This window comes from Ovis canadensis, chromosome X (assembly GCF_042477335.2).
Source record: "Ovis canadensis isolate MfBH-ARS-UI-01 breed Bighorn chromosome X, ARS-UI_OviCan_v2, whole genome shotgun sequence".
NCBI classification, from domain to species: domain Eukaryota; kingdom Metazoa; phylum Chordata; class Mammalia; order Artiodactyla; family Bovidae; genus Ovis; species Ovis canadensis.
Genome location: NC_091727.1, coordinates 46,609,957 through 46,627,277, shown reverse-complemented (window position 1 = coordinate 46,627,277; position 17,321 = coordinate 46,609,957).

The window sequence follows — 17,321 nt, the reverse complement described above, 5'->3', positions numbered from 1 at the left end:
TTGATCAGTTTTCCCAGCATGTCTCATTAAAGAGATTGTCTTTTCTCCATTGTATATTCTTGACTCCTTTGTCAAAGATAAGTTGTCCATAGGTGCATGGATTTATCTCTGAGCTTTCTATTTTGTTCCATTGATCTATATTTCTGTCTTTGTGCCAGTACCACTCTGTCTTGATGACTGTAGCCTTGTAGTATAGTCTGAAGTTAGGCAGGTTGATTCCTCCAATTCCATTCTTTTTTCTCAAGATTGCTTTGGCTATTTGAGTTTTTTTTGTATTGACATACAAGTTGTGAAATTACTTGTTCTATTTCTCTGAAAAATACCATTGGGAGCTTGATAGGGATTGCATTGAATCTGTAGATTGCTTTGGGTAGTATACTCATATTCACTATATTGATTCTTCTGATCCATGAATATGGTTTATTTCTCCATCCACTTGTGTTGTCTTTGATTTCTTTCATCAGTGTTAAATAGTTTTCTATATATAGGTCTTTTGTTTCTTTAGGTAGATATATTCCTGAGTATTTTATTCTTTTCACTGCAATGGTGGATGGAATTGTTTCCTTAATTTCTCTTTCTGTGTGTTAATTTTATATCCTGCAACTTTACTATATTCATTTGCTCTAGTAATTTTCTGGTGCAGTCTTTAGGTTTTTCTATGTAGAGGATCATGTCATCTGCAAACAGTGAGAGTTTTACTTCTTCTTTTCCAATCTGGATTCCTTTTATTTCTTTTTCTTCTCTGATTGCTGTGGCTAAAACTTCCAAAACTATGTTGAATAGTAGTGGTGAGAGTGGGCACCCATGTCTTGTTCCTGACTTTAGGGGAAATGCTTTCAATTTTTCACCATTGAGGATGTTTGCTGTGGGTTTATCATATATAGCTTTTATTATGTTGAGGTATGTTCCTTCTATGCCTGCTTTCTGGAGGGTTTTTGTCATGAATGGATGTTGAATTTTGTCAAATGCTTTCTCTGCATCGATTGAGATAATCATATGGTTTTTATCTTTCAATTTGTTAATGTGGTGTATCACATTGATTGATTTGCAAATATTTAAGAATCTTTGCATCCCTGGAATAAAACCTGCTTGGTCATGACATGATATTTTTGATATGTTGTTGGATTCTGTTTGCTAGAATTTTGTTAAGGATTTTTGCATCTATGTTCATCAGTGATATTGGCCTGTAGTTTTCTTTTTGTGTGGCATCTTTTTCTGATTTTGGTATTAGGGTAATGGTGGCCTCATAGAATGAGTTTGGAAGTTTACCTTCCTTTGCAATTTTCTGGAAGACTTTCAGTAGGATAGGTGTTAGCACTTATTTAAATTTTTGGTAGAATTCAGCTGTGAAGCCATCTGGTCCTGGGCTTTTGTTTACTGGGAGATGTCTGATTACAGTTTCAATTTCCGTGCCTGTAATGGGTCTGTTAATATTTTCTATTTCTTCCTTGTTCAGTTTTGCAAAGCTATACTTTTATGAGAATTTGTCCATTTCTTCCAAGTTGTGCATTTTACTGTCATATAGTTGCTGATAGTAGTCTCTTATGATCCTTCATATTTCTGGGTTCTCTGTTGAGATTTCTCCATTTTTATTTCTAATTTTGTTTATCTGATTTTCCTACCTTTTTTTCTTGACGAGTCTTACTTAAAGTATTGAAAGGGAAAAAATCTACAACCAATATTACAGTACCCATGATGGATCTCATTCAGAATTGATGGAGAAATAAAATTCTTTCAGACATGCAAAAGTTAAGAGAATTCAGTACTTCAAAACCAGCTTTACAACAAATGTTAAACGGACTTATATAGTCAAGAAATACAGGAGAAGAAAAAAGACCTGCAAAATCAACCCCAAACAATTAAGAAAATGGCAATAGGAACATATATATCAATAATTAATTTAAATTTAAGTGAATTAAATGCTCCAACCAAAAGACACAGACTGACTGAATGGATACAAAAACAAGACCCATACATATGCTGTCTACAAGAAACCCACTTCTGACCTAAAGACACATATAGACTGAAAGTGAGAGGATGGAAAAATATATTCCATGCAGATGGGAAGCAAAATAAAGATGGAGTAGCAATCCTCATATCAGACAAAATAGACCTTAAAATAAAGAGGATTACAAGAGATAAGGAAGGACACTACATAATGATCAAGGGATCAATCCAAGAGGAAGACATAACAAGAAGAGAGGTGAAAAGCAAAGGAGAAAAGGAAAGATATAAGCATCTGAATGCAGAGTTCCAAAGAATAGCAAGAAGAGATAAGAAAGCCTTCTTCAGCAATCAATGCAAAGAAATAGAGGAAAAGAACAGAATGGGAAAGACTAGAGAGCTCTTTAAGAAAATTAGAGATACCAAGGGAACATTCCATGCAAAGATGGGCTCGATAAAGGACAGAAATGGTATGGACCTAACAGAAGCAGAAGATATTAAGAAGAGGTGGCAAGAATACACAGAAGAACTGTACAAAAAAGATCTTCACAACCCAGATAATCATGATGATGTGATCACTAATTTAGAGCCAGACATCTTGGAATGTGAAGTCAAGTGGGCCTTAGAAAGCATCACCACAAACAAAGCTAATGGAGGTGATGGAATTCCAGTTGAGCTGTTTCAAATCCTGAAAGATGATGCTGTGAAAGTGTTGCACTCAATATGCCAGCAAATTTGGAAAACTCAGCAGTGGCCACAGGACTGGAAAAGGTCAGTGTTTATTCCAATCCCAAAGAAAGGCAATGCCAAAGAATGCTCAAACTACCGCACAATTGCACTCATCTCACATGCTAATGAAGTAATGCTCAAAATTCTCCAAGCCAGGCCTCAGCAATACAGAACTGTGAACTCCCTGATGTTCAAGCTGGTTTTAGAAAAAGCAGAGGAACCAGAGATCAAATTGCCAACATCTGCTGGATCATGGAAAAAGCAAGAGAGTTCCAGAAAAACATCTCTTTCTGCTTTATTGACTATGCCAAAGCCTTTGCCTGTGTGGATCACAATAAACGGTGGAAAATTCTGAAAGAGATGGGAATACCAGACCACCTGACCTGCCTCTTGAGAAATCTGTATGCAGGTCAGGAAGCAACAGTTAGAAATGGACATGAAACAACAGACTGGTTCCAAATAGGAAAAGGAGTACATCAAGGCTATATATTGTCACCCTGCTTATTTAACTTATATGCAGAGTACATCATGAGAAACGCTGGACTGGAAGAAACACAAGCTGGAATCAAGATTGCTGGGAGAAATATCAATAACCTCAGATATGCAGATGACACCACCCTTATGGAAGAATGTGAAGAGGAACTGAAAAGCCTTGATGAAACTGAAAGTGGAGAGTGAAAAAGTTGGCTTAAAGCTCAACATTCAGAAAACAAAGATCATGGCATCTGGTCCCATCACTTCATGGGAAATAGATGGGGAAACAGTGGAAACAGTGTCAGACTTTATTTTGGGGGGCTCCAAAATCACTGCAGATGGTAATTGCAGCCATGAAATTAAAAGACGCTTTCTCTTTGGAAGAAAAGTCACGAGCAACCTAGATAGTACATTCAAAAGCAGAGACATTACTTTACCGACTAAGGTCTGTCTAGTCAAGGCTATGGTTTTTCCTGTGGTCATGTATGGATGTGATAGTTGGACTGTGAAGAAGGCTGAGCGCCGAAGAATTGATGCTTTTGAACTGTGGTATTGGAGAAGACTCTTGAGAGTCCTTTGGACTGCAAGGAGATCCAACCAGTCCATTCTGAAGGAGATCAGCCCTGGGATTTCTTTGGAAGGAATGATGCTAAAGCTGAAGGTCCAGTACTTTGGCCACCTCATGGGAAGAGTTGACTCATTGGAAAAGACTCTGATGCTGGGAGGGATTAGGGGCAGGAGGAGAAGGGGACGACAGAGGATGAGATGGCTGGATGGCATCACAGACTCGATGGACATGAGTCTGAGTGAACTCAGGAGATGGTGATGGACAGGGAGGCCTGGCGTGCTGTGATTCATGGGGTCACAAAGAGTCGGACACGTCTGAGTGACTGAACTGAACTGAACTGATGCACCCAACATAGGAGCACCTCTGTATAAGACAAACACTAACAGACAAAAAGGAGTTGACAGTAACACAATCATAGTAGGAGACTTTAAGACCCTACTCACACCAATGGACAGATTTTCCAAACAGAAAATTAATAACGAAACACAAGTCTTAAATGATACATTAGATGAGATGGATCTCATTGATATCTTGAGGACAATGCAGAAGAATACACCTTCTTCTCAAGTGCACATGAGAATTCTCCAGGATAGACCACATCTTGGGTAACAAATCAAACCGCAGTTAATTTAAGAAAATTTAAGTTGTATCAAGCATCTTCTCCAATCACAATGCAGTGAGACTAGATATCAATTACAGGGAAAAAAAACTGTAAGAAACACAAACGCATGGAGACTGAACAACATGTTTGTAAATAACCAACAGTTTATTGAAGACATCAAAAGGGAAATAAAAAATTTCTGGAAACAAATGACACTGAAAACAAGACAACTCAAAGCCTATGGGATGCAGTGAAAGCAGTTCTAAGAGGGAAGTTTATAGCAATACAATCTTACCTCAACAAACAAGAAAAACATCCAATAGACTACCTAACTTTACACCTAAAACAACTGGAAAGAGAAGACCAAGATAACCCCTGAATTAGTAGAAGATAAGAAATCATAAAGATCTGAGCAGAAATTAATGAAAAGGAAATGAAAGAAACAATAGTAAAGATGAATAAAACTGAAAGCTGGTTCTTTGAGAAGATAAACAAAACTGCCAAGACTTTAGTCAGACTCATCAAGAAAAAAAGAGAGAAAAATCAAATGAACAAAATGAGAAATGAAAAAGGAGAGGTTACAAAAGACAATGCAGAAATACAAAGGATTATAAGAGACTATTGTGAACAACTATATGGCAATAAAATGGATAACCTAGAAGAAATGGACAGATTCTTAGAAAAGTTCAATCTTCCAAGACTGAACCAGAAAGAAATAGAAATGGTGAACAACCCAATTATAAGCACTGAAATTGAAGCTGTGATCAAAAATCTCCAAAAAAAAAAACAAAAAAACCAAAAGCCCAGGTCCAGATGGCTTCACAGGAGAACTCTATGCAACATTTAGAGAAGAGCTAATGCCTATCCTTCTAAAATTCTTTCAAAAAATTGCAGAGGAAAGAACACTTCCAAACTCATTCTGTGCAGCCACCATCACCCTGATACCAAAACCAGACAAAGACAACACAAGAAAAGAAAACTACAGGTGAATATCATTGGTGAACATAGATGCAAAAATCCTCAACAAAACTTTAGCAAACAGAATTCAGAAATGCATCAAAAAGCTCATACACCATGATCAAGTTGGGTTTATTCCAGGGATGCAAGAATTCCTCAATATACAGAAATCAATCAATGTGATATACCATATTAACAATTTGAAAGAGAAAATATGATCATTTCAATAGATGTAGAAAAAGGCTTTGACAAAATTCAGCACACATTTATGATGAAAACTCTTCAAAAAATGGGCGTAGAAGGAACCTACCTCAACATAGTAATGGACATATATGATAAGCATACAGCAAACAGTATTCTCAATGGTGAAAAACTGAAAGCATTGCCCCTAAGATCAGGAACAAGACAAGGGTGTCCACTTTCACCATTACTATTCAACATAGTTCAGGAAGTCTTAGCTACAGCAATCATAAGAAAAAGAAATAAAAGTAATCCAGATTGGAAAAGAAGAAGTAAAGCTCTCACTGAAGATGACATAATACTGTGCATTGGAAAACCCTAAAGATAGAATCAGAAAATTACTAGAGCTAATCAGTGAATTTAGCAAAGTTGCAGGATACAAAACCAACACACAGAAATCACTTGCATTTCTATATACTAACAATTAAAAATCAGAAAGAGAAATTAAGGAATCAATCCCATTCACCATTGCAAAAAAAAAAAAAAAGAAAAGAAATATCTAGGAATAAACTTACCTAAAGAGACAAAATAACTGTACACAGAAAATTATAAGACACTGATGAAAGACATCAAAGACAACAGATGGAGAGAGATTCCATGTACCTGGGTAGGAAGAATCAATATTGTGAAAATGACTGTACTACCAAATGCAGTCTACAGATTCGATGTTATCCCTGTCAAATTACCAATGGAATTTTTCACAAAACTAGAACAAAAAATTTCACAGTTTATATGGAAACACAAACTACCCTGAATAGGCAAAGCAGTCTTGAGAAAGAAGAATGGGGCTGGAGGAATCAATCTTCCTGACTTCAGATTATACTACAAAGCTACATTCATCAAGACAGTATGGTACTGGCACAAACACAGAAATAGAAACAAATGGAACAAGATAGAAAGCCAAGAAATAAACCCATGCACCCATGGGTACCTTACTTTTGACAAAGGTGGCAAGAACAAACAATGGGGCAAAGACAGCCTCTTCAATAAATGGTGCTGGGAAAACTGGACAGCTATGTGTAAATGAATGAAAGTAGAACACTTCCTAACAACCATACACAAAGATAAACTCAAAATGGATTAAATACCTAGATGTAAACCAGAAACTATAAAACTTAGAGGAAAACATAGGCAGAACACTCGATGACATTAATCAAAACAAGATCCTCTATGACCCACCTCCTAGAGTAATGGAAATAAAAACAAAAGTAAACAAGTGGGACCTGATTAAACTTAAAAGCTTTTGCACAGCAAAGAAAACTATAAGCAAGGTGAAAAGACAACCCTCAGAATGGGAGAAAACAATAGCAAATGAAACAACTGACAAAGGATTAATTTCCAGAATATACAAGCAGCTCATAGAACTCACTGCCAGGAAAACAGACAGCCCAATCAAAAAGTAGGAAAAGACCTAAACAGGCATTTATCCAAAGAAGACATACAGATGGCTAACAAACACATGAAAAGATGCCCAGCATCCCTCATTATTAGAGAAATGCAAATCAAAACCACAATGAGATATCACTTCACACTGGTCAGAATGGCTGCCATCAAAAAGTCTACAAACAATAAATGCTGGAGAGCGTGTGGAGAAAATGGAGCACTCTTGCACTATTGGTGGGAATGTAAATTGATACAGCCACCATGGAAGACAGTATGGAGATTCCTTAAAAAAACTAGAAATAAAACTACCATATGACCCAGCAATCCCACTCCTAGGCACATACCCCGAGGAAACCAAAATTGAAAAAGACCCATGTATCCCATTGTTCGTCCCAGCAATATTTACAATGGCTAGAACATGGAAGCAACCTAGATGTCCATTGACAGATGAATGGATAAAGAAGTTGTGGTACATATACACAATGGAATATTATTCGGCCATAAAAAGGAATGCATTTGAGTCAGTTCTGATGAAGTGGATGAACCTAGAACTTATTATACAGAGTGAAGTGAATCAGAAAGAGAAAGTTAAATGTAATATTCTAATGCATATATATGGAATCTAGAAAAATGGTACTGAAGAATTTATTTTCAGGGCAGCAATGGAGTAAGCAAACATAGAGAATAGACTTAAGGACATGGGGAGAGGGGAGGAGAGGATGAGATGTATGGAAGGAGTAACATGGAAACTTACATTACCATATATAAAACAGATAGCCAACAGGAATTTGCTGTATGCCTCAGGAAACTCAAACAGGAGCTCTGTATCAATCTAGAGGAGTGGGATGGGGCGGGAGTTGGGAGGGGAGTTCAAAAGGGATGGGATATATGTATACCTACAGCTGATTCATGTTGAGGTTTGACAGAAAAAAACTAAATTCCATAAAGCAATTACCCTTTAATCAAAAAAAAAAAAATCTGCCTGCCATGCAGAAGATATGATTTCAGTCTCTGGGTCAGGAAGATCCCATGGAGGAAGAAACAGCAAATCATTTCAGTATTCTTGCCTAAAGAATCCTATGGACAGAGGAGCCTGACAGGCTATGTTCCTTTGAGTCACAAAGAGTTGGACATGACTGAGCATGCACTTTGGCATTTAATATCTGTTTAGTGCTAATTTAAGGCTGTGTTTTTTAGCTCTAGAATCTCCATTTGATTCTTTCTAATATCAATAATTTTGTCACCTAATTCCTTGAGTGTAGTAATCATAGGGTTTTTTTTTAAGTTGTGTTAAATATTTGATAACTCAAATACTTGGATCACTGTTGGGTTTATTTATCTTATCTGTTTTATCTTGGTTTCCTTCTTCTGACTCATGGCGTGTTTGCGATATTTTGTTATTGCTGAATGCCATAAATTATATATGAAGAGTTTAAAAAAAATTTCTCTGGATGATGTTGTATCCTCTAGAAACAACTTACTTTTCTTCTTGGGGCCAGATATAGTAGAAGAAGATAACCTTAGTCATCAGGATTAAAATGATTTCAGAATCTATTTTGTCTTCATGAGGGCTGAACCATAACTGGTTTGCCTCTCCTAGGACAAAACCATTCAGAACTTTTACCTGAAAGCCTAGTAGACCCTGATCTTTAGTTTTCTAGTTTTTGTGCCTCTATTGCTATGAGACTTCCAAAAGTCCCAGATGGCTCCATTCCCTTTAAGTGTGTGCTCTCCCTACTCCAAGTACCAGCACCTTCACCTCAGAGGTGGGGGGAGCAGCTCTGAAGCAAGAGAGGCTGATGCAGGTGCTGAGCATAGGTTGGGGTGCAAGCTGTGGGGGTCAGGCCACAGTCAGTGACCCTGACCACTTTCAATGCCCTGCCTGTGTAAGCACCAGTAATGGCTGCCCCTACCCAGCTCAGATGCTGCTCCTGAACTGGGCCACCTTTATCCTCAGCTTCAGCAGCCCTTGCCCCAATGTGGAGCTGCTTCATAAAGCTGTCACTCAGCTCAGGCTGGGGTACACACCAGGGAGGTGGTAGAAAACTGACCAGTGACCAGTGACCCATGAAGATTCAATGTGCACTCTCTACTCTCTTTTAGGAGTAAATGTGTGTTCATTCCTCATGAGCAAAGTCCAGACTTCCCACAGCCCTCCTGTTAGTTCCATTAGCCCTACAATCAGCCAAGGGAACTCATCTTTCTGATGTCAGACCGAAGGGCTAAGGCACCCAATCTGTGACTTGAACTGTCATTCCCCAGGGAGGATCTCTATTTAATCCACTTCTTTTTCTGGGTCCCCTCCTGGGGGAACAGATCCCAAACTGATTATTTCTTTTCCCTTGCCATCTGATTCTGTATGGATCTTTCTTATAGTCTCGATTGTACAAGAGTCTTTCTGCTAGTCTCCTGTTAGTTTTCAGGGAGAATTGTTCCATGTGAAGATGTATTTTTGATGTGTTCACAGTGGGAGGTGAGTTCTACCTCCTATTCCACCATCTTAGTCTCCTCATCTGTCTTGGCATTTTGGGATTTGGCATTTTGATTATCAAAAATCAACTGACTATAAATGTAAGGGCTTATTTCTGGAGTCTTGATTCTGTACCATTATGTGTCCTTGTGACAATACCACACTGTCTTGATTACTATGGGGTTTTTTGCAATTTTTTGAAATGAAGTGAAAGGCCTTCAAGTTTGTTCTTTCTCAAAAATTCTTTTGGTATTCTAAGCCTTTTTAAGATAAATTTCTAGGGGGAAAAAACCAGTTAGGTTTCTATAAAGATTGAGTTGAATTAATAGATATAGCTAACAGGTAACTGTTTTTCCTAATTTCATAGAGACAGAGAAAGTGAAGCAAAATTAGATGATAGAGGAATTCATTTCAACTAAAAGAGAAAACCCCTGAACAAATCTAATGAAACAGAAATAAACAACTTACGAGAGAAAGAATTCAAAGCATTACTAGTAATAATGCTAACTGAATTAAGGAAAGGAATGTATGAACACAGTGAAAAACTTAACAAGGAAATAGAAAATATTAAAAAGATCCAGTCAGAATTGAAGAACACAATAACTGAAATGAAAAAACACACTAGAAGAAATTAACAGCAGACTAGGTTATACAGAAGAACACATAAATGATCTGGAAGATAGGATAATAGAAATCACCCAATCAGAGCAGCAAAAAGAGAAGCAAATAAAAAATTAAAAAGAAATCTCTTGGACAATATTAAGCATGCCCATTTGCATTATGACCCCTGAGAGGAGAAGAGAAAGAGAAGGAGGTAAAAAATGCACTTGATGAAATTATGGTTGAAAACTTCCAAATTTGAAGAAGGAAACATATCCAGGTAAAGGAAGCAGAAAGTCCCAAATAAGGTGAGCCCAAACAGACCTCACTCAGACATACTATAATTAAAAAGGTGAAAGTTAAAGATAGAGAATTCTAAAGGCAAAGAGTCTAAGGCAAATTCTAAGGAGATAAAGAGTCATATACAAGGGAACCCCAGTAAGTTAATGCCTGATTTTTCTGTAGAAACCTTTCAGGTTAGAAGTGAGTGGCATAATATATTCAAAGTGCTGAAGGGAAGAGCCTGCAACATAGGATACTCTACCCAGCAAAACTATCATTTAGAATTGAGGAAGAGATAAAAGAACTTTCCAGACAAGCAAAAACTAAAAGAGTTCATCAACACTAAACTGACCCTAAAAGAAATGTTAAAGGGTCTTCTCTCAGTGGAAAAGAAAAGGCTATAACAAGAAATAAATATCTATAGGAAAAGCAAACTCCTACTAGTAAAGGCGGATATTAAAGGCTGAGAATCAACCACTTAAATAAGCTAGTATAAATATTAAAAGACAAAAATTTGTAAAACAGCTGTAACTACAATAATAAGAGGATGAACATGAAGATGTAACATAGGACACCAAAAACATAAAATGTGGCAGAGGAGAGGGAGAAATATAGATCTTTTAGAATGTGTTTCAATTTAAATAACTACCCGTGTAAAAACAGTAGATAAATTTATAAGTCAGCATATATGAATCCATGGTAACCACAAATAAAAAACCTACAATAGATATGCAAAAACTAGAGAGAAAGGAACTCAGATGCACTAAAAGAAATCATCAAACTATAAGCAAATAAAGAAGAAAAATCAACCAGAAAACAAGTAACAAAATGGTAATAAGAACGTACCTATCAGTAATCAATTTAAATGTCAATGGATTAAATGCCACAATCAAAAGACATAGGGTGGTTTATTGGATAAAAGAAAAAGACTCATCTATATACCACTTACAAGAGACTTACTTCAGAGCTCAAGAAACACAAAGACCGAAAGAGAGGGAATGGGGAAAAATATTTCATGCAAGTTGAAATGACAAAAAGCAAGTATAGCAATACTCAGACAAAATGGACCCTAAAATAAAGTCTATAACAAAAGAGAAGGACACTATGTAATGATCGAAGGATACATACAAGGAGAGGATATAACACTCATTAATATATATGCACCTAGTACAGGAGCACCTGAATATATAAAGCAAATATTAACAGACATAAAGGAAGAAATTGACAATAATATAATAGTAATAAGGGACTTTAACACTTCACTTGTGTCAATGGACATATCATCCAGACAGAAAATCAATAAAGAAATAGTAGTCTTTTATGACACATTAGGCCAGTTAGGCTTAATAGATACTTACAGGACATTCCATCCAAAAACAACAGAATACACATTCTTTTCAAGTCCATGTGGAATGTTCTCCAGGATAAATCACATGCTGGGGCACAAAACAAGTCTTGACAAATTTAACAGTATAGAAATCATATCAAACATTTTTTTCTGACCACAATGGTATAAAACTAGAAATCAATTACAGGGAAAAAAAGTAGAAAAAGCACAGGCATGTGTAGACTAGCTAACATGCTACTAAAAAACCAGTGGGTCAATGAAGAAGTTAAAGAGGAAATCAGAAAATACCTTGAGACAGATAAAAGTGGAAACACAAACTTTCCAAAATCTATGGGATGTACTAAAAGCAGTTCTAAAAGGAAAGTTTATGCCCAGCAGTGGGATTGCTGGGTCATAAGGTAGTTCTATTTGCAATTTTTTAAGGAATCTCCACACTGTTCTCCATAGTGGCTGTACTAGTTTGCATTCCCACCAACAGTGTAGGAGGGTTCCCTTTTCTCCACACCCTCTCCAGCATTTATTGCTTGCAGATTTTTGGATCGCAGCCATTCTGACTGGTGTGAAGTGGTACCTCATTGTGGTTTTGATTTGCATTTCTCTAATAATGAGTGATGTTGAGCATCTTTTCATGTGTTTGTTAGCCATCCATACGTCTTCTTTGGAGAAATGTCTATTTAGTTCTTTGGCCCATTTTTTGATTGGGTCGTTTATTTTTCTGGAATTGAGCTGCATAAGTTGCTTGTATATTTTTGAGATTAGTTGTTTGTCAGTTGCTTCATTTGCTATTATTTTCTCCCATTCAGAAGGCTGTCTTTTCACCTTGCTTATATTTTCCTTTGTTGTGCAGAAGCTTTTAATTTTAATTAGATCCCATTTGTTTATTTTTGCTTTTATTTCCAGAATTCTGGGAGGTGGATCAAAGAGGATCTTGCTGTGATTTATGTCTGAGAGTGTTTTGCCTATGTTCTCCTCTAGGAGTTTTATAGTTTCTGATCTTACATTTAGATCTTTAATCCATTTTGAGTTTATTTTTGTGTGCGGTGTTAGAAAGTGATATAGTTTCATTCTTTTACAAGTGGTTGACCAGTTTTCCCAGCACCACTTGTTAAAGAGATTGTCTTTACTCCATTGTATATTCTTGCCTCCTTTGTCAAAGATAAGGTGTCCATATGTGTGTGGATTTATCTCTGGGCTTTCTGTTTTGTCCCATTGATCTATATTTCTGTCTTTGTGCCAGTACCATACTGTCTTGATGACTGTGGCTTTGTAGTAGGCATACACACCGAGGAAACCAGAATTGAAAGAGACACATGTACCCCAATGTTCATCGCAGCACTGTTTATAATAGCCAGGACATGGAAACAACCTAGATGTCCATCAGCAGATGAATGGATAAGAAAGTTGTGGTACATATACACAATGGAGTATTACTCAGCCGTAAAAAAGAATTCATTTGAATCAGTTCTGATGAGATGGATGAAACTGGAGCCGATTATACAGAGTGAAGTAAGCCAGAAAGAAAAACACCAATACAGTATACTAACACATATATATGGAATTTAGGAAGATGGCAATGACGACCCTGTATGCAAGACAGGGAAAGAGACACAGATGTGTATAACGGACCTTTGGACTCAGAGGGAGAGGGAGAGGGTGGGATGATTTGGGAGAATGACATTCTAACATGTATACTATCATGTAAGAATTGAATCGCCAGTCTATGTCTGACGCAGGATGCAGCATGCTTGGGACTGGTGCATGGGGATGACCCAGAGAGATGTTATGGGGAGGGAGGTGGGAGGGGGGTTCATGTTTGGGAACGCATGTAAGAATTAAAGATATTAAAAAAATAAATAAATAAAAGGAAAGTTTATAGTGGTATAAGCCTACCTCAAGAAACAAAATTCTCAAATAGATACATTAACCAACCATGTAAAGGAATTAGAAGAATCAAACAGAGCCCAAAGTCAATAGAAGGAAGCAATAATAAAGACCAGAGAGGAAATAAACAAAATAGAGATTAAAAAATAGAAAAGATCAATGAAATCAAGAGTTGGTTTTATGAAAAGATAAATAAATTGATAAATCTTTAGTCAGGCTCTTCCAAAAAAAAAACCCAAATAAAAGAATGAAAATGAAAAGAAATAACAATTGGTATCATAGGGATACAAAAAATAATATGAACGGTTATATGCCAGTAAATTGGACAACCTAAAAGACACAGAAAAATTTCTAGAAACATAAGATCTTCCAAGGCTGAATCAAGAAGAAATACACAATCTGAACAGACTGATCTCTAGTAGTGAAATTGAATTTATAATACATTCTCAGCAAGCAGAAGTCCAGTCCTGGATGGTTTCACAGGGGAGTTCTACCAAACATACAATGAAAAGCTAATACTTGTCTTTCTCAAACTATTCAAAAAAAAAAAAAAAACTGAAGTGTATGGAATACTTCCAAATTCATTCTATAAGGCCACTCTTACTCTGATACCAAAACCAGATAAAGACATACCAAAAAAAGAAATTATATGCCAATATCTTTGATGAAGGTAGGTGCAAAAATCCTCAACAAAATATTAGCAAAATAAATTCAATAATATATTAAAAGGATCATATACCTTGATTTGGGGTCCCTGGTAGCTCAGCTGGTAAAGAATTTGCCTATAATGCAGGACACCTTGGTTTGATTCCTGGGTTGGGAAGAACCCCTGGAGAAGGGATAGGCTGCCTACTCCAGTATTTTGGGGCTTCCCTGGTGGCTCAATTGGTAAAGAATACACCTGCAATGCAGGAGATCTGGGTTTGATCCCTGGGTTAGGTATCCCTGGAGGAGGGCATGCAAACCCACTCCAATATTCTTGCCTGAGAATCCCCAAGGACAGAGGAGCCTGCTGGGCTACAGTCAAGTGGGATATTCCAGGGTGGTTCAATATTTGTCTACAAGTAACAAAGGTTGCGGAGAGGGTGGTGGCAACCCTCTCCAGTGCTCTTGCCTGGAAAATCCCATGGACGGAGGAGCCTGGTAGGCTGCAGTCCATGGGGTCGCTGAGAGTCGGACACGACTGAGCGACTTCACTTTCACTTTTCACTTTCATGCATTGGAGAAGGAAATGGCAACCCACTCCAGTGTTCTTGCCTGGACAATCCCAGGGATGAGGGAGCCTGGTGGGCTACCGTCTATAGGGTCACACAGAGTTGGACACATGCTATCATAGCAGCACTATTTACAATAGCCAAGATATGGTAGCAGCCTAAGTGTCCATCAACTGATGAATGGATGAAGATGATATGGTGTATGTACACAATGGAATAGTACTCAGCCATAAAAGTGAGTAAAATTTTGCTACTTGCATCAGCGTGGATGGACCTTGAACATATTAAGCTTACTGAAGTATGTCAGACAGAAAAATGCAAATACTTTATGTTATCACTTATATGTGGATTCTAAAAAAATGAATGAATATAATGAAACAGAAACAGACTTAAAGATGTAGAGGACAGACTAATGGTTACAATGGGGAGAGGGAATGGGGAGGGGTAAGATAGGGATATGGGATTAAGAGATGCAAACTATTATATATAGAATAAATAAGCAATAATGATATATTGTACAGCACAGGGAAATATAGCCATTATTATGTAATAACATTTTTTAAATTATTTTTTAAAATTTATTTTAATTGGACGATAATTGCTTTACAGTGTTGTCTTGGTTTCTGCCATACAACAACATGAATCAGCCATAAATATACATGTGTCCCCTCCCTCTTGAGCCTGCTGCTGCTGCTGCTAAGTCGCTTCAGTCGTGTCCGACTCATTCCACCCCTCTAGGTCATCACAGAGCACCAGGCTAAGCTTCTTGTGTCATACAGCAACTTCCTGCTAGCTATCTATTTTACATGTGGTAATATATATATTTCAATGCTGCTCTCTCAATTCTGATTTTTTTTAATGTGGACCATTTTTAAAATCTTTATTGAATTTGTTACAATATCATTTCTGTTTTATGTTCTGGTTGTTTGGCCAGGAGGCATGTGGGATCTTAGCTCCCTGAACAGGATTGAGATTGGAAGGTGAAGTGTTAACCACTGAATGGCCAGGGAAGTCCCTATGATAACTTTGAATGGGGTATAACCTATTAAAAAAATGGAACCACTGTGTTGTACACCTGAAGATAATGAATATTGAAATCAACTATACTTCAGTAAAAGAGTACCAAGGCAATTCAATGGAGAAAGGATAGTCTTTTCAACAGATGGTGCTGGGATAATTGGATATCCATATGCAAAAGGATAGATTTGTACCCTTAACTCACAACATACACAAAAATTCAGTCAAAATGGCTTGTAGACCTAAGTGTAAGTAAGTGCTAAAACTGTAAAACTTTTAAAGGAAAATGCAGGATAAAATCTTAGTGATGTTGGGTTAGGCAAAAATCTCTAATATATAACACCAAAAGCAAAATACATGAAAGATCAAATTAATAAATTGGACTTCATCAAAATTATAAAACTTTTATGCTTCAAAGGACATTAAGAAATTGAAAAGACAATCCACAGACCAGAAAAAAAATAATTGCAAATTGTATTTCTGGCAAATGACAGTGTCCAGAATGTATGAAAACTTTTATAACTCAATAATATAAAAGCAGCTAAATTGAAAAGTGAGCAAAACTTTTGAATACACATTTCACCAAAGAAGACATACAAATGACCAATAAGCACATGAAAAGATGCTCAACATTCATTAATCTTTAGGGAAATGCAAATAAAAACCACAATGACACGCCACTTTATACCCGTTAGAATGTGGAGAAATTGGAGCATTCAAGCATTGCTGGTGAGACTATAAAATGGGATAAACCACTTACTTTGGGAAAAAAAACAATTTGGCTGTTTCTTAAATAAAGTTACCATAAATTCAGCAATTCTCTAGGTATCTCCTCAAGAAAAATGAAAACATAACATAGAAACTTGTTCATAGCAACATTATTCATAATAGCCAAAAAGTGGGAAGAATTCAAATGTCCATAAACTTAAATATGAGTACAAAATGTGTTATATAAAAAGGAATGAAGTACATATACATGGGATAATATGATAAACCTCAAAAACATGCTAAAAGGAAGAAGCCAGAAACAAAATAATATATATTATATGATTAAATTTAATTTTTTATATAATCTTTTGCCATGCTGCATGGCACGTGGGGTCTTAGTTCCCCAACCAGTGATCAAACCTGCACTGCCTGAATTGGCAGCACAGAGTCTTAACCACTGTACCACCAGGGAAGTCCCTGCATGATTCTATTTATATGAAATGTCCAAAAGAGGCAAATATATAGGGATGAAAAACAGTTTAATGGTTGCTTACAGGGAGGAATTGGAGTGGGTCTTGCAAACATCATGCAGGATCTTTTTGGAGTGATGGAAATAAACTAGACTGTGTGGCTGGTCTCCCAGTTCTATAAATTTACTAGGAATCATTGAACTGTACATGTAAAAAGGATGAATTTGTGACATAAATTATTCATCAATAAGCCTATTTTTTTAAAAAGTCAAAGCAGGCATGATTCTTACCCACGAAGTGTGAGGTGCCTGACATTTAGCTGAGGAAACAGATCTGCAAATGTAGTATTTTAAGCTAATTTCATTTATAGAAGTATATTCAATGTGCTTGAATTGAATTATGTTTCATACTTGATCTTAAAATTAAAAATTCTTC